The following is a 27,603-nucleotide window of genomic DNA, read 5'->3' as shown; positions in this document are numbered from 1 at the left end:
ACTCCAAAGGGGACACGCAAATTGCCACCTAGCTGATCCGTGGACCACGACAGTCACAGTGGGCAAATAGTAATTCAAAGGCCACAAAAAATAACAATCAATTAAACAAAAAATATATAAGATGATACAAGCAGGGAAGGGAAAAAAAAAGGGTGTGTAAGTAATATGGTGGTAGGGAAAATAGCCACGGCTATAAAAAACCAGGAAGGAGCAAGTCTAAAATGAATTATTGAGGAGTTCTGTGTATGATGTTGTATTTGGCACAGGGGTCCCATAATGTAATGGCATAGGGACACACAGCAAAGTCGCAACACATTAATTCTTATACAGTTCAGGACTCTCAATGCCAGAAATCAAAGATTCAACTCACACCCCCGATCACAGGCGTTGCCAGGGGGGGCGGGGGGGGCGGGCCGCCAGAGGGGTGACACTTGTGGGCAGTGGCACCGCTCGCTAACACCTCACACCGCACAGTCCTCACCCCTACACAGCGATGTACACAGCGGAGCGGACTGAAGCCGCCTCCCCCTCCTCTCTGTTTATGGAGGGGGAGGAGGAGGAGTCTGAGGGACACATGCCGCTGTGCCTATCCCTCGCTGTTCTGAGGTCTGTAAAGTTTTTATCCAAATAAACATGTGCTGCGGGGAACGCTATGGGAGGGGGGTCTGCACTGATGGAGGGACGGTGGTCTGCACTGAGGGGGGTCTGCATTGATGGAGTGGGGGTCTGCACTGAGGGGGGTCTGCACTGAGTGGGGTCTGCATTGATGGGCGGTCTGCACCATGGGGGATCTGAACTGGGGGGGTGTGCTGATGGAGGGGGGTGGTCTGAAATGAGGGAGGTCTGCATTGATGGGGGGTCTGCACTGATGGAGGGGGGTGGTCTGCACTGAGGGGGGTCTGCATTGTGGGGTGCCTGCACTGATGGGGGGGTCTGTACTGACAGGGGGTGTGAACTGATGGAGGGGGGGTCTGCAATGAGAGGGGGAGGTCTGCACTGATGGAGGGGGGTCTACACTGGAGTCTATAGTGATAGAGGGGGGTCTATACTGATAGAGGGGGTCTGCACTGAGGGGGGTCTATACTGATAGATGGGGGTCTGCACTGAGGGAGGTCTATACTGATGGGGGGTCTGCACTAAGGGGGTCTACACTGATAGATGGGGTCTATGCTGATAGAGGGGGGCTATACTGATAGATGGGGGGTCTGCAATGAGGGGGGCTATACTGATGGAAGGGGTCTGTACTTAGTGAGGAGGATCTATTCTGCGAGAGGGGGGTCTGTACTTAGTGAGGAGGATCTATGCTGCGAGAGGGGGGTCTGTACTTAGTGGGGGTCTATACTGAGAGGGGGGTCTGCAGTTAGTGGAGGGGGGTCTGTACTGAGGGGGGGGCTATAGTTGGTGGAGGGGGGGTGATACCAATTTTTTCCGCACCGGGTGACACCAACCCTAGTGACGCCACTGCCCCGAGACAAAACCAGGAAGGAAGAGCTTGAACTTAAATGCCTCATTCAAGCCTGGTGGCAGGGTGGCCTTGAGGCTGAATATCCATCTAAGTTCACATTGTAATAATTGCTTGTTCAGGTCGCCACCTCTGTGACTAGGATGTAGGTGATCCAGAGCCAGAAAATGTACCTCAGGGATAGACGCAGCATGGACTAAGGCCATGTGTCGACCAATTGGTACATCAGGATCACGTTTGTTGATATATGCATTTCCAGAATTTGTTTATAGTTTTCCTGACATAGTAACATCCACAGTCACAGGAGAAGAGATAAACAACGGAGGGGGTTCTGCAATTTACATAATGTTTGGGATGAAAAGTGTACTCATTGGGTAACCGAATATTTTTGCGTCTGTCCATATATTGACAGTAGGCACATCCCCCACAGGGGAAAATACCTAGAGTTTTGCACATGTCTCTTCTTGAGGCCCTATATTCACTTGATACCAGCTTGTCGCCCACAGAGGGAGCACTCTGGCTGGCACCTCTGACACAAATGGAGCAAGCAAAGGATCCATAACAAGCAGATGCCAATACTTATTTAAGATACGTTGAATTTGCTTGTGTTGTGTAGAGTAGGTAGTGATGACACATGTTGTGTCATCATTTTAAAGTTTTTGGGGAGTAAAAAGTAACTGTCGATGAGATAGCTTAATTGTTTTCTGATACGCCTTTCTGAGGGAGGACTTGGAGTATCCTCGCTCAAGGAGTCTGGTCCTCAGGACATCAGCTTCCTTTTGAAATCTGATATCATCAATTACGGCGAGCCCTTAAATACTGGCTGTAGGGGATAGATGCCATCAATGACTTGGGGTGTTAGTTACCCGCCGTGGGTTTGCAGTAAAGCTCGCTAGATAAATTGCCATTGGTTTGATTCTGAATGGATACATCCAAAAAAGTTATTTCACTCATACTATGTGACATTGTGATTGTAAATTGAAATCATTAGTATTAATACAAATCATAAATTCATATAGAAGATCGTTCGATCCATCCCAGAGTATGAGAACTTTGTCTGTCCATGTAACGATACCATGCCATAACATGGCTCATATACATAGACAACGTGTCATCTGCCAACAACTGACATTCCCACTCCCCCAGGTACAGGTTGGCATAGGATGGGGCGCAGCAGGTCCTCATAGCCACACCCTGTACCTGGAGGAAGTGGGAGCCATTGAAGGAGAACTTATTGTGTGGAATTATGAATTCTAATGACATCAATAGGAATTTGTTGTATTGAGGTTCATATTGATTAGATTGGAAGAGGACATGACCCATCACTGCAAGACCCTTGTTATGAGGAATTGTGCCTCAATGTCTATAGCCAATAGTTGTGTGTCATCACTGACATTGATATCTTGAAGCATCACGTATCACGTACATACGATGGCATGCATAACACAAATGGTTTTAAATTATTGTCAACTACACAATGGAGGTTTTCCATAAGATTGCCATATCCAGATATAATTTTTCTACCAGGAGGGTTCTTAGAATGCTTATGCAGCTTTGGTAGCTCATAGAAAGTGGCTTCCCTAGGGAAATCAATGCAAATAAATTCTCAGGTTTGTTTTGGGTTAATGTTCAAGTAGAAAGCTTCATCAACCATAAGGTAAAATTCCCTTGTAAACTTGGCCAACATCAAATTTGATATAGGGCGATACCACTCAGGGTTGTGAAGTATCCTTGTGCACATTCTAGTATACTGGACATTGTCCATAACCATGACACTGCCACCCTTATCAGAGGATTTAATGACAATGTGGTGGTTACGGGCCAAAGCATCCAGGGCCTTTTTCTCATCGACACTTAGATTAGAGCATGATTTGGAATGATCCTTCCTCTGGCAGCACAGGGCATACTTGCCTCTTGTTGGGTTTGACAAATATGTTTTGCCTTGTTGGCTATGTCTATACATAAACAAGTTTTTATGTTTTGTACTAATAAAGGTGGCATTATATCACCTTTTACTATAAAACTACTTTTATGACCCTTTCTGCCTAAAAAGTCCAAGGGGGCTGCTCCAATCCTGCACCATGGTGTAGGTGTCCAAACCTTTTATACTACAGGATATGATGTGAAACATATTACTTGGGGACACAGACAAGGACACGTTTATAGTACAGTAGCAAGAAAGGGGTTAAACCTCTCACAATATTTTCATAGTTATTCCTGTGCCGGGGTCAGGAATTGGGGGAGGGGGGAAGCTCCTTCAAGTGGTGTCACAGAAACAGGAAGTCTCCCTCCAGTGGCTTTACATGGTCAGGAAGTGAGGGGAAGACTCCCTACAGTGGGGTCACAAGACAGGAAATCTATCTCTGGTGGGATCACAGGATAAAAAGTGAGTGCTCTCCACACTCCAGAACGCAGTAATATGAAGGTTGGATGTTAGGCTGTGATGATGACATGCTGAACCTTGTGCTTCCCCAGACCCCCCCCCCCTCCTCCTGCATACTGACTCTGCATGTTCTATCAGTATTATGGAGGGGTCAGGAGGATGTAGGGGATGGGACCTCCTGATAACGCAGCAATTATCTCCTCTAAACACAAATTACCCCATACCTGTCCAGTGCACAAAGGCACATGGGACCCAGTTATGGATTCGACTTCATCTGTTCACCTGACTGTCCGCACACCACCCCTACTGGTCAGAGGACCAAACAACCACCGCCTGACAGCACAGCCAAAGAGCTCCATACGGCCACATGAAAACCACTTGAGCTGTCTTCTGGATGTATGGATAGAGCCTGGTGAATGTCTTAGCTGCAGGCCAGCAGCGGGCAGGGCCCAGTCTTCTTGATCCGGGGGTTCTTTGCTCCTTCCAGCGGATACCTGGCTGCATGCACCTCCTGTTTGTCCTTGTCCTCTGAACCCCCAGTCAGCCTGTCCTCAGAGGCTCCGGGCAGCTGTCACTGTAGATGTTAGAGCGGAGAGGAAGTCGGAGAAGGAATCCAGGCCCTAGGAGGCGCTCCCGTGCAGTGAATGTTGCGCCCGCTGCTGTTTACCATTTTAGGGGTCAAGGAGGCAGTGGACCTCTTCTCCCTCCAAGGCTTTCAGGCCTAGCTGCCCTCACTGTTTGGCTTCCCCGCGGCCTCCCGCTCACCTTATGGAGATAAATGCCCACACCCCGAGGACACATTGTTTGCTGTCCCTCTCCTGCCACCATCGAGCCAGAAATCTCCATGACAACCAGTGGCTGTGGCTGTGCCCCTAGGTGGTAGTGCGCCCTAGGAGGCTGCCTAGTTCGCCTAGAGGTAGCGCTGGCCCTGAGTGCATGTATACTCTTTGCTATTCTATGTTTTGCATTATTGATCCACTTGTTTAGTAAACTGCAAGTTACAGTTACTTTCTGATCATTCAGCCAATTACACATCCTTTTACAGGGATAAAAATTGGAGAAGGAAAGAGGAATGGAAACGTAAACCTGTGCTGTGCCCTTGTAAAGCACTGTAACATACAGTATATTCTAACTTCTAGACATGCTCACCTTCTGGTAGCTGATCTGAGAAAAATAAGTATAAAACTGGCCCTGAATATATTAAGAAGAAATACATTAAATAATATATACAATATTATTTTTAAGGAAAATAAAAATGTCATGCATAAAATTCTATTCACATACAATATCTAGACAGTAGATTTTATAAATATTCCTAAAAAAGGTACAATGTCAATACATATAATAGCACATTTGTCACAATCTTATGATAAAAATATTCTTCTAAGTCTTTTAGAGGGCCTCATCTATCATTGTGTCTGCAGAGTCACCATTGTGGAAGAAAGAAACAAAACTAACACCATAAATATTTGAATAATTCATCACTTCATGTAACCTTTAACGTTAGCAAGGTTCTAGTTCTGCTGCACACTTAAACCAATATCCATCCTGAAAATATATCTCTCTCGCAGTGTACAGAAAATCATCAACTCCACAATAGCAGTCAGCTGCAATGAACACTGTCAGTACCAGCAAAGAAATTATATACTACACATAGAATTGTTTGTAAATGCTATAAATAAATGGATGTATAAGATAGAAAGTGCTATTGTACTTACAGGTGCACCCTTGACAGTAATTAAGTAGAATATCACTTAACAGCCTATTGTTTTGGGTAGAGGTTAACAACCAGGGATGTGGATATGGGTAAAACTACAACCAACCTATGAATTGCTTATTTTTAATGATTTACATAATGTTATCATATCCTATGGCAATGTACAAGGTGGCTAATACAGATAACACAAATGTTACCTTCTGTTCTTGTGGCATCTGAGAAATGTTGACTTTTACATAACTTTCTGCACCAGAGACACATTGATCACCAGAACATACAGAAAGAATAAATCAATGCAGCAGGAGCACAGACACCAAAAAATAAAATAAAAAATACATTTCAATTTCATACTAAAAAGTTTTGGACATACGCTATTTTTCAATGTTTGCAGCAGAAAGTATTGCAACTCATCTCTTTTTCTTTGCTCTTCTACCAGTGATTGGCAGTGTGTACTCTCCAATTTGTAATACATTCACACAGCAGGAATACAGGAAGAGGTGAAAGCAAAGTGCTGGGACCCAACTTGAACAAATTCACTGCTTTTCTTGTGAACTTTAAAGTATGAGTTGCCCTTGTTGTCCTTCAGCGCTGTGAAAAAGCAGACCTTGCTACAGAGGAAATCAGTGCTGCTCGACCTGCCCTCCTTCTACCTTCCCCACCATTTGTATTGCTAATATGACTATGCTCCCACAATGCATGGCATTCTGTGAGTGGACAAAGAAGATCCTTTCATTCGACTGCTCCTCCTCCATTCACAGAATGTGATGCACTGTGTGAAAATTAGATTTTTTTTCTACATACTTACCTATAAAATCCATTTCTTGGATTTTAAAACAATCAAACAAGAAGTCCTCCCCTTTAAATCCCCTTTAATACAGGAAGTACTTCAGTTTTGTAGCAAGCAATGAATTCCCAGAAAGAAGGGAAGGACCTCTGTGTCCCGTGATGTCATCCAAGAAATTGATTTTACAGATAAATATGTAAAAAAAAAAAAAAAAAATGGAATTTTCTATATCGTACATCATGGGACACAGAGCAGGCTATATTAATCACTTCCAGACCGCCACACGCCGATATACATACTTAATTTGAAGGGGGATATCATTTTTATGGCAGCAGCTAGCTGCCATAACCCCAGTATCCTCTTGCTCGGCCGGCGGTCCGTTTTCCTATAATAGTGGTCTCTGCGGTGGATTCGCAGCGAGATCACTTTTATCAGCGGCAGGAGAGGGGCCCCCCCGCTTGCCGGAGCCGTCGGCAGCAGCGGAGGCAATCGGATCTTCACCTTTGCTGGGCATGGAGACGAGTGAGGGGAAGATGGCCCCCCACTTGTCTCCATAACAATGCAGGGCGGAAGCAATGTCATAACGTTACTTCCGCCCATAGCTCTTAAAGGGCCTTTTTTTTAATTTTTTTTTTTAAATGACAATTTTTTTTTAATTTATTGCATTTAAGTGTAATTGTGAGATCTGAGGTCATAAAACGGTGTTCAAACCACACATGTGAGTTATTGCCATAATCGGCAGAGCAAGAGCAATAATTCTAGTCCTAGACCTCCTCTGTAACTTAAAACATGCAACCTGTATAATTTTTTAAACGTCGCCTATGGAGATTTTTAAGGGTAAAATTCCACAAGTGGGTGTAATTTTGCAGCGTGACAAGTTGGGTATCAATTTACTCAGCATAACATTATCTTTCACAATATAAAAAAAATTGGGCTAACTTTACTGCTGACTTATTTTTTAATTCAAAAAAGTGTATTTTTAAGATACGGTGTTACAGAAAGTATTGCAACAACATTTTATTCTCTAGGGTGTTGTAAACAACACATCTCAAAAAGAGGCTCGGTCCTTAAGTGGTTAATTATTATCTGATATGTCCCAAAGCAATACACTTGAGGGGAGGTAGACACAATCACAGAAACCATCACCAGAGAAGGGCTTATTCTGCCACCAGTAACACATTGCGGCCAAAGGCAGTATCTTCCGTGTTTCTGACATTCACCTTATAAAACCCTGTGAATGTGTGAACCAAATACCATGTAGCAGCCTTGCAAACCTGAGGCACGGACGCCTGATGGCGGATAGCTCAAGATGCCTCCACGCTCCGGGTAGAGTGCATTCTCACCAGAAAGGGTAAGACCTTGCCCTTTTAAACCATGGGCTTGAATTATTAATTAGTGGATTCAATGAAAAATAATTACAATATCCTTGAAAGCGCCTGCCCTCCGGCTCTTCTTGCAATACAAACCAGGATTCCTGGCCTGTGCTGACAAACTCAAGTAAATCCTGCCCACCTGAACTACATCCAGAGTATGCAGCAATCTTTCCCCTGCCGATTATGGACTGGGAAAAAAGAAAGGCATGACACTGTACTGATTCAAGTGAAAATTATAAACCACTCTAGGCAAGAAAGATGGATGAGGACGCAACCTTATCATGATGCAAGACCAAGACCAGCTCCTTACATGAAAGAGCCGCCAGCTCTGACACTCTTTTTGCTGAAGTGATAATAATCAAAGAAACCACCTTCTATGTCAAAGGACTAACAGAGTTTCTCAAATTGGTTCAAAAGCCAAGAACAAGTCCAAGTCCCAAAGACACATGGTACTGTCTGTGTTACATCCTGCATGAAGCATGAATCTAAGAGTGAGAAACAATGGTATCTGTAAAAAAATGTATAGAGACTAAATCTGACCCTTAATGGTACTTAAGGCCAATTCCATTTCCCCTCCCGATTGGAGAAAGGAAAAATTTTCCACTCCCATATTTCCACTGGAAGTGGGTGCCACTTCCTAGCTTTACACCAGGTATATAAGATTTCCAAGTCCTGTAATTTAAAGCTCCCAGAAGCCAGCTTCATGGCGCTTAACAGTGCAGAGATAACAGAACCCAAGACCATAGGTGTGGTCAGACTGGAAGTGTCCAAGGAGTGTCCACTGCCAGATTAACTATATCAGTGTACCAAGCTCTTATGGGCTCGGCCTGGCTACCACTATTATCAGTGTTACTACCTCTCAGATCCTTCGCAAAAGATGCGGCAGTAGTTAAATCAGGGGGAAAGCCTAGATTAGGGAAAACTGGTCCCTAATGTATTACCAGTGCATCTACCCCCAATGCCAGTGGGAATCTCATCCCAGACACAACCTGTCCAACTTGTTATAGAACCTGGAATCCAGTAGATCCACCTCCAGAGTCCCCCAATGCTGGTGGATTGCAGGGACCACTGTCCCAGTATTAGTCGTCGATGGCTGGGAAAAACCCTCTGCCAGTTTTCTATACCTGGAATATGTACTGCTGACAGAGATGGCACATGCTGTTCTGGCCCAGACAGAATGTAATTCACCTTTTCCTGAGCCCCACGACTTCTGGTGCAACCCTGGTGGTTTATATACGCCACTGCAATGGCATTGTAGGACTGAACCCTGACCACAAACCTGTGCAACTGGTTTGTCCAATAATTCAGAGCAAGGTGTACCTCCCAAAGTTCCAAGATATTGATGCGCAGTATTCTCTCCTGCGGAGACCAAGTCACCTGAACTGTAGCTGCCGCCAAACTAGCCCCCCAACCGGAGAGACAGGCATCAGTGGTTACTATATTATTATTAATATTATTGTACAGGATTTATATAGCGCCAACAGTTTACACGTGCTTTACAATATAAAAGGAGACAATACAGTTACAATACAATAAAATACAAGAGGATTAAGAGGGCCCTGCTCAGAAGAGCTTACAATCTAATAGGGTGGGGCAGGTGGTACAAAAGGTTGTAACTGTGGGGAATGAGCTGATGGAAGTGGTAGGAGATGTGATAGGCTTTCCTGAAGAGTTGAGTTTTCAGGGATCGCCTGAAAAAAGCGAGAGTAGGGGATAGCCAGACCAGTGGAGGTAGCGAGTTCCAGAGGATGGGAGAGGCTCTGGAGAAATCCTGGAGATGAGAATGGGAGGAGGAGACAAGAGAACTTGAGAGTAGGAGGTCTTGAGAAGAGCGGAGAGGACGATTTGGGTGATATTTGGAGACAAGATTGGTGATGTAGCTTGGGGCAATTTAATTCGCTGGATGATTGGGAGCCAGTGTAGGGATTGGAGGAGAGGGCTGGCAGACACTGAGCGGTTGGTAAGGTGGATAAGTCTGGCAGCAGCATTCATGATAGACTGATGAGGGGATAGCCTATGGAGAGGCAGGTCAGTGAGAAGAGAGTTGCAATAGTCAAGGTAAGAGATAACAAGGGAGTGAATGAGAAACTTGGTGGTTTAATTTGTTGAAAAGGGGTGAATTTTAGAGATGTTACGGAGGTGAATTCTACAAACTTTTGACAATGATTGGACTTGAGGTTGTAATGACAAGTCAGAGTCTAGGATTACACCTAGTACCCTGGCGTGAGGGGAGGGACTGATAGTAATAGTTTCATTGTTGATTTTGATGGAAAAGTCACGGAGGGAGGCACGTGCAGGGGGAGAATATTAATAGCCCAGTTTTAGAGAGAGTTAGTTTAAGGAAGTGGTGCGACATCCATGCTGATATGTCAGTTAGTAATGCAAGAAAAGACTGAAGGAGTGAGATGAGGAGTAGACAGATAGATTTGGGTGTCATCGGCCTATAAGTGGTATTGGAAGCCATGGGCGGTTATCAAGTGACCAAGGAAGGAGGTGTAGCTAGAGAAGAGAAGGGGTCCAAGAACACTTTTTTTATTGAATTTTTTTTTTACACTTTACAACAAAACCACCACATACAGAACAAACCCACTAAACATATAATATTACTATAACAAAAAAAAACAAAAAAAAACAAACAGCTCAAATAGATTATGCACCTTTCAGATTATACCATCATTATTAGTTAAGACATTTTACCATGACATTAATAATTAATTTCTTCATATATAGAGTTGACAACAATGTAAGGTAAGCCAATATATTCAATTTAGCGATTATGCCTTAACAACTCATATATACAGCTATCTCATATCAAGAATCCACTACATTTCTAACTTTCAAAAAGCTCACCTATAGATTTAAACTATTCACACAGATATATTAAAGTCTAACGATCGAGACCAGACTTTCTTTGAGCATTTCCTGTGTTTATATGTGTTTATATGTTAATTCATCCCTTAGTAAATTGAAATTAATTGCATTAGACCATTGAGCAACTGTTGGAAAAATAAGTTTACGAACTATATACTTAGATCACAGCCACATCACATGCATTTCAGATGGGAGAATATCTTCCGATATAATCCCTAGAAAAGCTACTTTTGGATCTAAATGAACATATGTGGAGCATATAGTGTTTAATGTATCAAATATATGCTCCCAATATTGATGCAGTTTAGGACAACGCCACATCATATGTATAAGTGTGCTAGTTTCAGTAGTACATCTTGGACAATTTGGCGTAGCTATTTACCCCATGTATGTAATTTTTGAGGAGTATAATGAGACCTGTGAATAATAAGTAACTGGGTCAGACATTGAGAGGAGGATAGAAAGGCTCTAGTCAGATCGACCAGAGCTTGCTCCCATTTCTCATCTCTAATAGTCTCCACATCCCTACGCCACCTCTCAAAACTGCCACCCTATGTACTAACGCTAGTTGTTATTTGTAGGGAAAGTCACTGCCTGACTCTGTAAAGCATCCCGTAGCTGCGGGTACTGGAAAAATAGTTTGTTGGGTAGATGGTATTTCTCTGCCAATTTAACCACTTGACAACTGGGCACTTAAACCCCCCTCGTGACCAGACCAATTTTCAGCTTTCAGCGCTCTCACACTTTGAATGACAATTACTCAGTCATGTAATACTGTACCCAAATGAATTTTTTGTCCTTTTTTTCATACAAATAGAGCTTTCTTTTGGTGGTATTTGATCACCTCTGGGTTTTTTATTTTTTGCGCTATAAATGAAAAAAGACTGAAAATTTTGAAAAAAAACGCATTTTTCTTTGTTTCTGTGATAACATTTTGCAAATTAGTAATTTTTCTTTATAACTTTTGGCCACAATTTATAATGCTACATATCTTTGGTAAAAATAACCCAAATTAGTGGATATTATTTGGTCCGTGTGAAAGTTATAGAGTCTACAAGTTATGGTGTAAATCATAAAAAATTTATCACACCTGATGTACTGGTGGCCTATCTCATTTCTTGCGACCCGAACAAGTCAGAAAAGTACAAATACCCCCCAAATGACCCCTTTTTTGAAATTAGACATTCCAAGGTATTTAGTAAGATGCATGGTGAGGTTTTTGATGTTGTCATTTTTTCCCACAATTCTTGGCAAAATGAAGTTTTTTTTTTCTCCACAAAATTTTTATTGTAATAGGTTATTTCTCTCACATGGCATGTGTATACCACAAATAACGCCCCAAAATACATTCTGCTACTCCTCCTGAGTATGGGGATACCACATGTGTGGGACTTTTTCACAGCCTGGCCACATATAGAGGCCCAACATGCAGGGAGCACCATCACGTGTTCTAGGAGCATAAATTACACATCTAATTTGTTGACTACCTATTACACTTTTGAAGGCCCTGGAGAACCAGGACAATGACATGTGACACTGACGTGGCACTGTTGACAAATGGCACTGATACGTGGCACTGATATGGCACTGATGACAGATGGCACTGATACGTGGCACTGACACTGATGTGGCACTGATGACAGATGGCACTAATACATGGCACTGATGACAGATGGCACTAATACGTGGCACTGATGACAGATGGCACTAATACGTAGCACTGACAGATGGCACTAATACGTGGCACTGATGACACGTGACACTGATGACAGATGGCACTAATACGTGGCGCTTATGACACGTGACACTGATGACAGATGGCACTAATATGTAGTGCTGATGACAGATGGCACTAATAAGTGGCACTGATGACACGTGGCACTGATGAAAGATGGCACTAATACGTGGCACTGACAGATGGCACTAATACGTGGCACTGATGACACGTGACACTGATGACAGATGGCACTAATACGTGGCGCTTATGACACGTGACACTGATGACAGATGGCACTAATATGTAGTGCTGATGACAGATGGCACTAATAAGTGGCACTGATGACACATGGCACTGATGAAAGATGGCACTAATACGTGGCACTGATGACAGATGGCACTAATACATGGCACTGATGACACTGATGACAGATGGCACTGATACGTGGCACTGATACGTGACACTGATGACATGTGACACTGATGACATGGCACGTGACACTGACAGGTGGCACTGATGACAGATGGCACTATGTGGCACTGATGACAGATGGCACTTATACGTGGCACTGGGGACAGATGGTAGTGGGGACAGATGGCACTGGGGACAGATGGCAGGGACAGATGACAGGACAGATGGCAGGGACAGATGACAGGACAGATGGCAGGGACAGATGGCAGGACAGATGGCAGGGACAGATGACAGGACAGATGGCAGGGACAGATGACAGGACAGATGGCAGGGACAGATAGCAGGGACAGATGACAGGACAGATGGCAAGGACAGATGACAGGACAGATGGCATGGACAAATGACAGGACAGATGGCAGGGACAGATGGTAGGGACAGATGACAGGACAGATGGCAGGGACAGATGGCAGGGACAGATGGCAGGGACAGATGGCAGGACAGATGGCAGGACAGATGGCAGGACAGATGGCAGGACAGATGGCAGGGACAGATGACAGGGACAGATGACAGGACAGATGACAGGACAGATGGCAGGGACAGATGGCAGGGACAGATGACAGGACAGATGGCAGGACAGATGGCAGGGACAGATGACAGGACAGATGGCAGGGACAGATGACAGGACAGATGGCAGGGACAGATGACAGGACAGATGGCAGGACAGATGGCAGGGACAGATGACAGGACAGATGGCAGGGACAGATGACAGGACAGATGGCAGGGACAGATGGCAGGGACAGATGGCAGGACAGATGGCAGGGACAGATGGCAGGGACAGATGCCAGGACAGATGGCAGGGACAGATGACAGGACAGATGGCAGCGGGGACACTTTTTTTCTTTTTTTTTTTTCCATTCACTTACCGCCACAGTGGTTCACTCTCCTCCTCACACGCTGTCTCTGTGTGAGGAGGAGAGCCGGCAATGAGAGATGATCTCATATGTTTAAATATGAGATCGTCTCTCATTGGCACCGCCGATCGCGCTGAAAATGGCCGCTATGATTGGCCATTTTCAGCGATCTGTGACTGGCTGTGTCCAAGGGACACGGCCAGCACAAAACTTCCCGGATGCACGCCCGCGGGAGCGCGCAACGCGGAAGTAAACCGGAGAACATCCAGGGACGCCCTCCCGGCAATTGGAGTCCGCGCTGTAGCTGTCTTTCAGCTATAGCGCGGACGCCTAGTGGTTAATAAATGGTTGTAAAGTCTCATTATCAAAAAGCTGATAAAGAAAAACAATACCAGCCCTTTTCCATGAGTTAAAGTTTTCAAGCTTTGCTATCTCTGGTAATCATAAATTATGCCATATAGGCATGTATTGTGTATATCCCTCATGAGAAGTAAATTGTTGGACATTAGTTCATATTTTATGAATTAGATAAAATGTTGGAAAGCAACGTTTACTAAAAATATAGTGAGCCACTATTAACTGTACCGGTGGCTCCACCAGACATTGAGAAATTATTATTTGCTGTATAGGGTTCTCAGAGTCTATAGTATTCCAACCATATAAGTGTTGAAGTTGTGATGCCAAGTAGTACAATCTGGCATTGGGGACAGCTAGACCACCTCCATCCTTGGGCAACTGTAGGATTAGCGAATAAATTGGGATCAAAATACAAATTTCTGTAAACAGTGCCTTAAAAAGTTACACTTTATACTATCAAAAGCTTTTGCTGCATCAAGCTGGCACCTGCAGATTAAGGAATAATCGTCTAATATGTATTGCAATAGTTCTGTTTGGAATAAAACCAGATTGATCCAGGTGTACAATCTTAGAGATTACTTTTGCCAATCTAGTGGGTAGCGCTTTTGCCAATAGGTTCACATCTAATGAGAGCAGTAATATTGGGCGATATGATTCTGGATTATTAGGGGTCTTACCAGGTTTTAATAGGACTATAATAATCACCTCATTCATACTGTAGAGGGGGGAAGATGGCCACACTCCAATGCTGCATTAAATACCTCTTATAGTTCAGGCAGTAACTTGGCTCCATATATTTTATAAACCTCTCCTGGTAACCCGTCGGGGCTTTATTGTTTGATAATCTATGAACAACAACCCGGAGTACCTCTAGAGTCCGAGGTTTATCCAACTCCTCCCTGTCAGCTGCGAACAGTTCTGGTAACGTAATAGAATCAAAAAAAAGTTGCAATACAGCTTCTTCATATGATACTTTGCTACTATATAGTTTTTAAAAGAAGTCACAGAACACAGATGAAATCTCCAAAGTAGTATGTGCTATTTTAGTTGATGATTGTTGCAATTCTACTACATGGGCTGAAGGCTTTTGGGCTTTTACAATTGCAGCTAAAAGGTGACCCACATTTTCCCCTCCTCAAAATAAAGTTGCTGAAGAAAAAAACGTTTCTGCTCTGCTTTTTTACTTAATATTTCTGCATAAGATTGTTGATTTTGTATCCACTTCTGTTGATTTTCTGTAGTGGGATTCACTATATATTGGAGTACAGCCTGTAGGACAGCTTTGGCTACATTTTGCTTTATATTATATTTCACTTTAAACCTGTAACTGACAGCTCTCTGAGCAAAGATGATTGCGGTATCCTGAGTTTGACACCCCCTGCATCCACAGCAAGTCCAGCGCCAGGGCTAGAAGCTTTATGAACCCTCAGGGGGCTGTGGCCAACCCGAACAGCAGTGCCACAAAACAAAAATTTTTCTACTGTGATTTTCTACTGTAAATTGCAGAAACCTTTGATGAGCCTGGAAAAATTGGCAAATGATATGCATCACTGATGTCTATGAACATCCAAAATCTACCTCTTGCAGAGAGGCCATCACTAATTGGACCGATCCTATTTGGAACAGAAGGATGTTTAGAAATTTGTCTAGTGCCTTGAGATCCAAGATAGACCTTATGTGCCCGTCTGGTTTTGGGGCTATTACCGGTCGAGTGTTTTACAATAATGAGCCAATAACTTCTGCTCCATAAGCAAATGCAAGGCAAAAGGCTGATAACTCTATGATGGACCCAGAAGGTCCCAAAGAGGCATACTTAACCTACCAGGTTTCTACCAGAGTCAACCTAAGCAAACCACCTTAGAGACTACCCTAGCATCCTCTGGCCTGAGATACTCTCAAAACACAGCAGCCTCTGATGCCCCTCTCACTCTGGAAGGGAAAACCTTACAGCACCTGGTATTCCCAGACAGTCTCCCATCCAAGTACTAACCAGCCCCAATCATGCTTAGGCTCTGAGATCAGCCGAGAATAGGGTGATGCGGCCGCAGTCCATTGTAGCTGTCAATGTCGCTGCTAAACTCTCCTAATAACATTATAACATGTCAGGAATTGCCACAATGCCAGACAAATACAATGGCTCAGATATACCTGACACCACTGGTCTATCAAGTGATGTAAACACTGCAAGATTACCACCAGAGTCCACTGGACCTGAAGGTGGTGCATCAGAATCCCCCTTTTAGGGCTATTTGAATTTTATAACAAGTAAATAATGTAGCAATTATATTGCCAAAACCTGACAATCCAGCCTTGCAGGTCCATAGCCATGTTGGTCTACAGCTATGCAATCATGCAGGTATGCAAGCATGCAGAAATGCAGTTATACGGGTATGCAGTTTATGCAAGTATACAGGTATGCAGTTTATGCAAGCATGCAGTTCATGCCAGTATGCCATTTATACAAGCATACAGGTATGCAGTTCATGCAAGAATGCAGTTTATGCAAGTATGCTGTTTATACAAGTATGCCATTTATGCAAGTATGCTGTTTATACAAGTATGCTGTTTATACAATTATACAGGTATGCAGTTCATGCAAGTATGCCGTTTATGCGTTTATGCAAGTATGTATTTATGCAAGTATGCATTTGTGCAGTTATGCCCCTGCATAGCTTTGTAGCTATGTAGATATGCAATTATACAGGGATGCAGTTCTACAATTATGCAGGTATGCATGCAATAATGGAATACTATGCTGCACATGTCCTGCTCTGCTTTCTAGAAGCCTATTGTTTCATCAAAGAACTATGCCAAAATTAACCACACTTAGCCTCATACTGGTTTTGTAGGTCTAGCAAAGCACATATGCATCAATCACACCCTGAATGCAACCTCTATGCTGCTTCAGTGCAGCCTAAATGTAAGCTCCTGCAAATCAAATGCAAGCTACTCTAGAGACACAATTCATGTGCAAGTGCATTGATACCTGTGCAAGGGTGTAACAGAAAAACAGTTGTACAAGCCCCCCCAGGATTATGCAGACAAATGCAGTGCATAATCATGTCCTCTCTGGTCATGCAGCTCCCCACAGTCATACCGTTAGAGTCACACATCATCATCCAGCCATAGACTGCGCCATATCCCTCTCAGGAGCCTCAATGATCCTTCAGCCCACATGTGACTTCAACCATAAGTTAAATGGCCGCCCTTCTACTTCCTGCCTTCACTGCACAAAGGTAGGCTATACAGAGCAGCCCCAAGCCCTCTAATGGCTGGAAGAGAAGACTACAGCTCGATACTCCTTCTAAAACACACAGAGCATGGTTTAGCCAGACCAAACAGCAAACTGCCCACAGTGGCCACCAGGGGAATGACCAGACAGACGGATATTTTTTTTTACATTTGCAGAAACACTGCAAATGTAAACTTACCATTCCCGCCAACCTTGAGGATTCTACTCTCCAGGCTCGGGTACCATCCACTTTAGCTATCTGTCCTTTAAGTTAATCCAATTTTAGTCCTTGATTCACAGAATAACAGTTTCAGACCTCCAGGTATGCTCCAAGAGCACATGCAGCACATCAGTGACCATCACCTTACAGACAGTGGTGTATTTAAGTTTTGTGCTTCCCTAGGCCTGACTAAACCCATGCACCCCTAATTCAAATATGACCCACCCCTTCTTGTCAAGGCCACACCCCTTTGAGTTTAAGTCCCGCCCTGTCATCCGTAAAACACATACCTTCCCTTTTAGGCTCCATCTTTTCATCTTAGAGCTCCACCTCTTCCTCTCTCTACATTAAAAGTGGGTACCAAGTGTAGCCTCATCACTGCCCTTCAGTGCAGCCTCACCGGTGCCCATCAGCGCAGCCTCACCGGTGCCCATCAGCGCAGCCTCACCGGTGCCCATCAGCGCAGCTTCAACAATACCCATCAATGCAGCCTCATCAGTGCCTGTCAATGCAGCCTCATCAATGCCTATTAATGCAGCCTCATCAGTGCAGGTTATCAGTGGCCATCAGTGTGGCCTCATCAGTGCCTATCACTGTAGCAAATCAGTGCAGCTTAAGAGTGCCTCCTAATCAGTGGCAATCAGTGCAGCCTTAACCTCTTTAGAGCCCTTTAACACTGAAAGCGCCCGGGCGTCATCGGTAAAGTGGCGCTATTTTTAGCGCCGCTTTACCGTCGTTTTAGCGGCGCTATTCAGCCGATAGCGGGGCAGTTTTAACCCTCGCTAGCGGCTGAAAAGGGGTTAAATCCGCCGGCAAAGCGGTGCTGTGGGTCGTTTTAACCCTTTTTTCGGCCGCTAGAGGGAGTTAAAAGCGCCCTGCTAGCGGCCAAAAACCCCTGCAAAAATGACGGTAGATTGCTGCTAAAAATATCGGCGTTTTAACAGCGATAGCGCCAACACCCAGTGTGAAAGAGATCTTCGTGAAAGTTCATGTACTGCAAAGTTTGCAGTACATGAACTTTCACGGAAGGTGGACTGTTTAATGAGTTTGTAGCAAAGGATCACTTTATTGCAGCATCATGATCTGTAAATTCATTTCCATATTGAGCACAGATTAGCTGCAATAAAGTGATCCCATGCATGTGCTCAATGGAAGAGTAATAGTAATGTACTTTACTTTACCTGCTGTCCTGGCTAGAGGGTTCCCCTCGTGCTTCTCTCTCTCTCCTCCTCCTTCTCATCCTGTCATCAGACAGACCACGCCCCTGGCTGGGGAGACGAGCGATGCAAGAAAGCCAAACGGAGGAGGGTAGAGGGCGGAGCTTTAGGCTCCACCCCGCCCATCCAAATTACATGCAGTCAGACACCGGCCGCTTATGGGGACGCGAGTAGCTTCCCCCACGGCCAAGCACGCCATCGCACCACAGCAAACCCTGCATTTTGCGGGAGATGGGCGCGGGACCCGGGAGGCGGGTGGGGGGGGTGAGGCAGCTGTTTCGCCGCCCCCCCGTAAAGTGCCGCCTTAGGCCTAGGCCTTGTTGGCCTAGGCCTAAATACAGCACTGCTTACAGACACTGACAAAAAATCTTCGGTACTTCCTATATATGAGGGTTTATATAGGGGAGGACTTACTGTTTGATTGATCTGCCAGTCTCTATTCACCTATAGGTGGCGCATAACCCAGATAGTAATTATTATAGCCTGCTCTGTGTCCCATGATGTACGATGAACAAAGTGGTTATATGAGTTTTGTGAATGACCGAGAGGGCCCCCCTCAAATAAACAGATACAAAATAACAGGTTAAAACCCAAAACATTATTTAAGTTACATATAAGGTTAAAAGGTGCACTCTGTAGCTCTGGGTCAGTAACTGAAGAGTATATTTTAGCTTAGGGTATACATTGTGCTTCAGGGTCTGCTTGTTTGAAGGGTATCTGAGTGTTGGATGGGATGTGAAAGAAAATTTCAAAGCCGAAGATGCAGGCAAGAATGTTCATAGCTGATTATACTGGATAAGACATACTGATCATTGATCTCTTGTTTTCATAAACTATCTTTATTTAGAAACAAATGCAGAAGCAAGAACAGAGAAAAAAAATTTCTAGCTGAGTTTTATGATGTTGGACAGAAATTAGCAAATTGTGTCACCTGAAGCAATCTGAAGTGGAGTTAGATGTTTTGCTAGAAGCAAAAAATAAATTAACTGCCTACTTTCTATGGCTCCACTGGGTCCTCCAGCTCTAAGCTAGAGCCATTCAGCAGGGGACATGTGTTTTGTCATGCCCACAAATCAAAATATGGTATATCCTTGGATAGAGGTGGGCCCTGAGGGATTGGTCAGCAACACTTTATGAGATGAAATGGCCATTTCCCCCAGTGCAGGTGCTAATGTCAGTCTTTTAGTACTAAGTGCAGTGTTTAGATGAGAACTTATATGCTGACTGTGCCCAAATTATCATCTATAAGTGAGCGTATTGCATATCTTACAGTGATTACTTTGCATATGTACTGATCAATGACTGTTGTTATCTGTGGAATACTTCTGTAGCCACGCCCATTCTCTTGGTTATTTTACCTACTGCTGAGCCGTGTTTTGTGTCATTGACTTTAGAATATATAGTGGGGCATATAGGGTCTGATGTTTGGTGCAGGACGTCAGTTATATACACAGTTCGGTGTAACCTTTGGTGCAAATTACATGTCATAGTTAGCCTTTGGGGCTGTGTTTAGAGCATTGTGTGGTGCATGTAGCTCCTGCCATCGTTTTGACAAGGTTATCACTTTATTGTAGGTTTGGTGGAGGTAAAGCCTTGTCATTTATACAGCTTGGTCCTGAATGTAACAGTCTTTCTGGGTTTGTTCTGCCCGGGTTTTTAAATTCATTAGTGGCGTTACTTGGATCACACTGATTATTTGTGGTCAGTCAGTGGACATGGGCTTTTGGTAGGTTTGTTGATACATAATCCCTACATAAGTTAATTGACCACTTCCGAGAGGCCCCTTGCTGCTTTTAATATTTTTTGTTTTGTAAAGGAATGGTGGCCCGCTACTGTCACTAGAGCAGCAATACCACCAGCAGAGGCAGAGATTGGATTAAGATGTGTGAGTAGTAGAACCAGAGAAGAAAAAAAGCGACAGCGTGAGAATAGCAGAACTCAGAGAAAATTCTCAGCCTCCAACGACTTAACTTTACTAAAAGCCCAACTTAATTTACTAATGTAAAAAATTTGTAATATATGCATTTGTTTGACATATCCATTAAACTAATTTTTGTGCATGCTAAGACGTTTTGCTACGGGGATATAGCAGAGAGGGAAGGTGGAGTATTGGAAGCACTGCTGAGAATAGTCTGTTTGAGTTACAAGAGCAGATGTTTATCCTTCTCTATTTCTGTTATGAAGGGCTACCACTTGTCCCTGATACTACTATTGCAAACTATTGCTGACCATCCTAAGTTTGTCATGTGTACATTGAAACACTGCCACTCTACCATTTTTCCTGATGAGTCTGGGGGTATAAAGCTGGCTAAACATTATACAATTTTCTTATTCATTTTACTTTAGATTTACCTTCAACTATGTGGTACAAGGGCCTGCCTGACTGTACAGTATACAAATTGAACGTGTTTAGGTTTGACCTCATATTATATGGCTCTGGTATATCTAAACAATGATTGTACAGGACATTTTAAAATGTATGTCCTGCCTAAGTCAGCTCTTGATGCTTTTCCAACAACAACATGGTTGCTGCTTTCCCTTTCAACATCTCCAAATTAGCAACATGGTCTATTTTTACACTGGTAACATTACTTGATCATGCTCAAACACTGGTTGGTTAAAAATTCCCAAAGAACTATCCAGGCTTGCAGGAATTTTTGGTTGTGGTAATGAAGCCCTGTCCCAGTTTCACAGATTTTATTCTTCAAAAAATATGCTACTTTAATTGCAAAGTTATCACTGGCTATTCTTTATGTTGCAGGGAGCACTCACTCCCTCATACAGAGAAGCAGAACAGAAGCACAGCCTCTAGCTCCAACTAACTTCTCTATTGCCTCCAGGGTCAAATACGGGAGTAAAGGTTTACAGGTGCAAGCAGAGAGTGGCCAGAAGCATCATCATCATCTTAGTTCTCTGTATGAGAAGGAGGGGGACACAGAATACATGTTTTAATTTCTATCATACAGTTGAACTGTATTATAAGAGCACAGGAGGAAGACGACTATTCTTGGATTGTCTTAGAATATGTGAAATAAAGGTAATAATCATGTTCATTATCTCAAAGGAAGAGGAGTAAGGTCAATCTTGACCGTACACAATACCAGCTACTTGGTCATAAGCAACCAACAATATAATGTTTTAGAAAAAGTAGTATACTTCTAATTCTCTCTGATGTTCAAGCCAGTTTTTCCAGCTGCAGAGATAGAGACCAAAGCCATACACAGCAACTTAATAGTATGGCATAATTGGACTGCCCCATGATAACAGAAGCTATACCACTAACCAAATATTTCAAAGATTTAACAGTGTAGGCCAGAAGAGTGACCTGGCCTGCCCCAATATGCAATCCAGGTGCTTTCATCCCCACTCTTGACTGTGGTTTTAGCGAAAGCATTCAGTTAGGTTGGAGGCTTCACTAACAACATACTATTAAAATTGTTTGCAGCAAACGTGGAGAGACTAACTGCTGTGTTACCCAATGTCCTCATCAGGGGGCCAACTACAGATCATAGCTGGGTCCCAGAGCAAATTTTTCCAAAAACCACTCAGCAATCGCTCTAGCAGGTACCTAAAGAGTTATAAGCATAGTCAGTACACTGGAAACTAGTGCTGTGGGTAAAAGAGGCCAGGAAAAAGCAGCAGTGCACAGAATTAAGTCTTAAAGCAAAGTTCCACCCAATAGCGGAACCTCCGCTTATCTGCTTCCTACCCCCCTCCAGTGCCACATTTGGCACTTTTAAGGGGGAGGAGGGAACGGGTACCTGTTTTTGTCAGGTACTCTTCCCCACTTCCAGGAGACAGCGCCGCAGCGCCATCCCTCAGAAGTTCGGCCCTCCTCCTCCTTCCTCCTCCACCGAGTCAGTTAGCCAGTGCAGCGCGCTTTGCACATGCACAAATAGGAACAGGCTATGAAGCCAAATGGCTTCACTACCGGTTTCCCTTATGACGAATGGTGGTGGCAGCACCCGACAGCCGATCCAAAAATCGGCTGGGGTGCCGACATCATGGGCTCCCTGCACAGGTAAATGTCCATATATTAAAAATCAGCAGCAGAATTTATAGCTGCTGACTTTTATTTTTTTTTTCCGCAGGCGGAACACTGCTTTAACCTTAAAGCGGTAGTAAACTCAAAAATAAAAATAATAAAAACTTTTCCCTTGCAAGGCAATGTTATAATGTGCTAGTATATATCATATACTAGTACATTATGTGAAACTTACCTTAAAACGAAGCCCCCCAGGGCCGCGCTGTCACTGCTGACAGGGCTTCCAGTTTAACCTAGTCTTTCTTCGGGCTCGCTGGCTCTGGTCCTTTGAAAGGTTTGAGCCGTGATGACTCCACTCCCACACATATGCGTGGGTGACACTGTTTATGGTACAGGGCTCTAAAGGAAGGGCACTGATACACTATTCCTTCAGAGCACATGCGGCGATGACGTCATCAGCGGCTGCACAAGTAAATATCTCCCAAACGGTGCACATTTAGGAGATATTTACCGTACCTACAGGTAAGCCTTATTATAGGCTTACCTGTAGGTAAGACATAAACAAATGGCCTTTAATACCAATTTTCCAACCAACTATTCTGTCCTCAGGAGCCCATGATTCTTTTCTGCACCATCTAATCATTTTTGGAGTATAAGAGTCCAGGGCCTTGGTGTAAATTCTAAACCTATTCCACCACAACACAAAGTAGTAGTCGATAAACAATAAAGAGATCTGGTAGCAGTAATAAAGATAACAGTCATAATATTATTTTATATTATGACATTGTTAGTGCACACAATATTTCTCAATATCTTTAAACTGTGTTTTTTTTTTTAGAAGTACAGAGCTTAGTTGTTTTATCAATTTGTGATTGGGGAGACACTCTGGGATTACAGCCTCAAGAACACTATGTTAGGCATATAAGGTTAATATTACAGTGCTAGTGGGAATGAGCAGAAGCTCCGAAGGCCATTATTCTACTCAGGTCACATTAGAACTGAACAAGTGGCTTGGATAAGCTACAAAACATCTTCAACATCACAGAACAAATCCAGTTGAATGTGACTAACTACCGCTAGTTATACGATCCTGGCTTTAATTTTTTTTTTTTAACGGGATGAAGAACCGTATTACGATCCTTTGTAGAATTTACATGATCCCTGTTGGTTTATGTTCTTTATCCTGTTGCCAGATACTGACCATTGTATCATCTGAGTATAACTTGATACTAATACATTTGTATACTCTTTCTTGTCTTAATATTGTTATCAGACCACTTCAGTGGCCCATTGTTATATTTTCTGGTTTACTCTTGTATTTACCTGAAAAAAAATTTCAATAAAAACTATTGAAATTTAGAATTTACATGATCCCTACTAGAATTTACAAAATGAATAGCAATTGCAGTTTCCTGCCAACATGTTTGAGAAGATGTCCAGAAGCTGTCTTATTTGATGACCCTGTAGAGTGGTTTCTGCTCTCTTGGCTAAGATGACCAGACTCCTCTCCACAACTCTGTTTGAAACCATTCCAAAAGACCTGTTCTGCTTTTGTTCTGTTGCTTTTTAGGTGATAAACCTCCAGAGATAAAATTTCCAGCTCACAGGTGGTCCAAAATGTACCTTTAATCCATATAGTATCTATACAGAAGTGTAAATGTGTTAGTGTGAGTGTATCAAAAATGCAGAAAAAGGAGTGTGAATATTTTTTTAGAAACCTAATGCTTGCTAACATGGGTTTCTATAACCTGTTACATTAGAACTTTAAAGATCTGGAAACTACACTTTGTAGAAGTGCATGTCTAGCATTTTATTCAGTAATGATGTGTAGATGTGTAGTAAACCACCTAACAGCACACACAGGCTGAAATCACCCATTGTGGATTGCCTTTGTCATTACCTTATGTTACTGGAGGTGGTATATCACCAAGGAATTGTGCATCATCATCTCACCATATGCTTGGAGTCTGAGGAAGCACACTGAACCTTTTGTTTTATTACAGATTAAACAGTAAAAATATTTATATTGCATCATTTTTGCTTTCTAATACACTGTATTCCTTTAATTAAATTGGTTAGTTTTACAGCTGTAAAATACAGTACATGTGAGCTAGTTTGTGCAAAGGAAAAAAAAATATTTTAAAATATCATTACAATGTAAATGTCATTTTCATATATCAACTTCTAAAGACAATTATATCTTAAGGAAGTGTGAACATAGTATACTATTTCATTATGCAACGCTAAATTAATTTGATTTTTTAGAGGCGATATAGATGGTGTGTATTCACGTGCAAATAAAATGACTCTGGAATTAAAGATAAGAAAAAACGTGTGTGAGATATGGAAGGATGCTAAATTGAAATCAGCAATTATTCAAGATACTCTATTTATTTTGTAACTGACAAATGCAACTTTAGTAGTACAAAAACAAAGCCAATATTAAATAAGATAATGCCATTGTAATTAGAGATGAGTGAGCCAAATTTTCTCCAGCACTCTTTCATCCCCACGACATAAATCAATAGGATTGACAATTCATGTTTAAAGGCGTTGTAAGTGTTGGTTGAACTGAGTGTGAAAAATTATCTATGAGTATCTCAGCTAGCTACAATATATAGAAATTACTCCTGTCCAAACATGGTCTGAAAGTGGATCACATCATAATAGAACAGCAAGGCAAAAGCAGAACTCCCGTTTAAAAACAACTAAACCTACAGCTTCCCTGTGGCATTCATCAAGAGCATCACAATAAGACAGCCAATCCAAACTCCATCCAAGTCAAACAGAGCCACATACAGTCAGGTCCATAAATATTGGGACATCGACACAATTCTAAACTTTTTTGGCTCTTTACACCACCACAATGGATTTGAAATTAAATGAACAAGATGTTCTTTAACTGCAGACTTTCAGCTTTAATTTGAGGGTATTTACATCCAAATCAGGTGAACGGTGTAGGAATTACAACAGTTTGTATATGTGCCTCCCACTTTTTAAAGGGACCAAAAGTAATGGGACAGATTAACAATCATCCATCAAACTTTCACTTTTTAATACTTGGTTGCAAATCCTTTGCATTTTCCCTCCAGTTTTGTCTTCAGCAAGTGAAATGCATGCTCAGTGGGATTCAGGTCAGGTGATTGACTTGGCCATTGCATAACATCCCACTTCTTTCCCTTAAACTCTTTGGTTGCTTTCGCAGTATGCTTTGGGTCATTGTCCATCTGCACTGTGAAGCGCCGTCCAATGAGTTCTGAAGCATTTTGCTGAATATGTGCAGATAATATTCCCGAAACACTTCAGAATTCATCCTGCTGCTTTTGTCAGCAGTCACATCATCAATAAATACAAGAGAACCAGTTCCATTGGCAGCCATACATGCCCATGCCATGACACTACCACCACCATGCTTCACTGATGAATTGGTATGCTTTGTATCATGAGCAGTTCCTTTCCTTCTCCGTACTCTTCTCTTCCCATCACTCTGGTACAAGTTGATCTTGGTCACATCTGTCCATAGTATGTTGTTCCAGAACTGTGATGGCTTTTTTAGATGTTGTTTGGCAAACTCTAATCTGGCCTTCCTGTTTTTGAGGCTCACCAGTGGTTTACATCTTGTGTTGAACCCCCTGTATTCACTCTGGTGAAGTCTTCTCTTGATTGTTGACTTTGACACACATACACCTACCTCCTGGAGAGTGTTCTTGATCTGGCCAACTGTTGAAGGGTGTTTTCTTCACGAGGGAAAGAATTATTCGATCATCCACCGCAGTTGTTTCCCGTGGTCTTCCGGGTCTTTTGGTGTTGCTGAGATCACCGGTGCATTCTTTCTTTTTAAGGATGTTCCAAACAGTTGATTTGGCCACACCTAATGTTTTTGCTATCTCTCTGATAGGTTTGTTTTTTCAGCCTAATGATGGCTTGCTTCACTGATAGTGACAGCTCTTTGGATCTCATATTGAGAGTTGACAGCAACAGATTCCAAATGCAAATAGCACACTTGAAATTAACTCTGGACCTTTTATCTGCTCCTTGTAAATGGGATAATGAGGGAATAACACACACCTGGCCATGGAACAGCTGAGCAGCCAATTGTCCTATTACTTTTGGTCCCTTCAAAAGTGGGAGGCATATATACAAATTGTTGTAATTCCTACACCGTTCACCTGATTTGGATGTAAATACCCTCAAATTAAAGCTGAAAGTCTGCAGTTAAAGCACATCTTGTTTGTTTCATTTCAAATCCATTGTGGTGGTGTAGAGAGCCAAAAAGATTAGCATTGTGTCGATGTCCCAATATTTATGAACCTGACTGTATACTGTAAGCAAGTCTTCTTGCTTACCTGTAATAAAGTTTTAGCACATCTAATTTTTTTTTTTTCATTTTGGATAGAATAGGCAATGGATAATACCTCTGTAGATTTTTTTGGGCAAATTTACATATACCTACTACACATTGTATAAACACATAAATGGTAGTATGGAGGTTGTTATTATCCTTTTTATCCTAACTCCTTCCCACTGCTAGTATGCATATATGCTGCCTCACTGGATTGGGATTTTTTCTGTGGGGCCGAATATATGCGTAACTCTCTTTGTGCTGGAAGCATTTAGCAGGGTGCTCCCAGCACAGATACCGAGGTTTTATCGAGCGCCCTGGGTCTCATACTAATGATCGGGACCCAGTACTCCCCGGTTCCAGGTCACCTGATCAGTCACTGTGAGCCCACACTTGCAGGAGAGGAAGAGGTAAATTTAAAAAAATGTGTAAAAAAAAAAAAATATATATGTTTTTAAGGGTCAGTATATTTTGGGTAGTTTAAAAAAAAAAAAAAACACTTTTTAAATTAGTAATTATAAAATAGAAAAGACACTCACTGCCATCATCTGTAATATGTATACAACAAAAAGAAAAATCTAGATCAGACTATATTGGCCATATAAGGAGTACACAACAATG

The sequence above is a fragment of the Aquarana catesbeiana genome, linkage group LG01 (assembly GCF_042186555.1).
Source record: "Aquarana catesbeiana isolate 2022-GZ linkage group LG01, ASM4218655v1, whole genome shotgun sequence".
NCBI classification, from domain to species: Eukaryota; Metazoa; Chordata; class Amphibia; order Anura; family Ranidae; genus Aquarana; species Aquarana catesbeiana.
The sequence above is the reverse complement of the archived record's forward strand: the minus strand, read 5'-3'. Positions refer to the sequence as shown.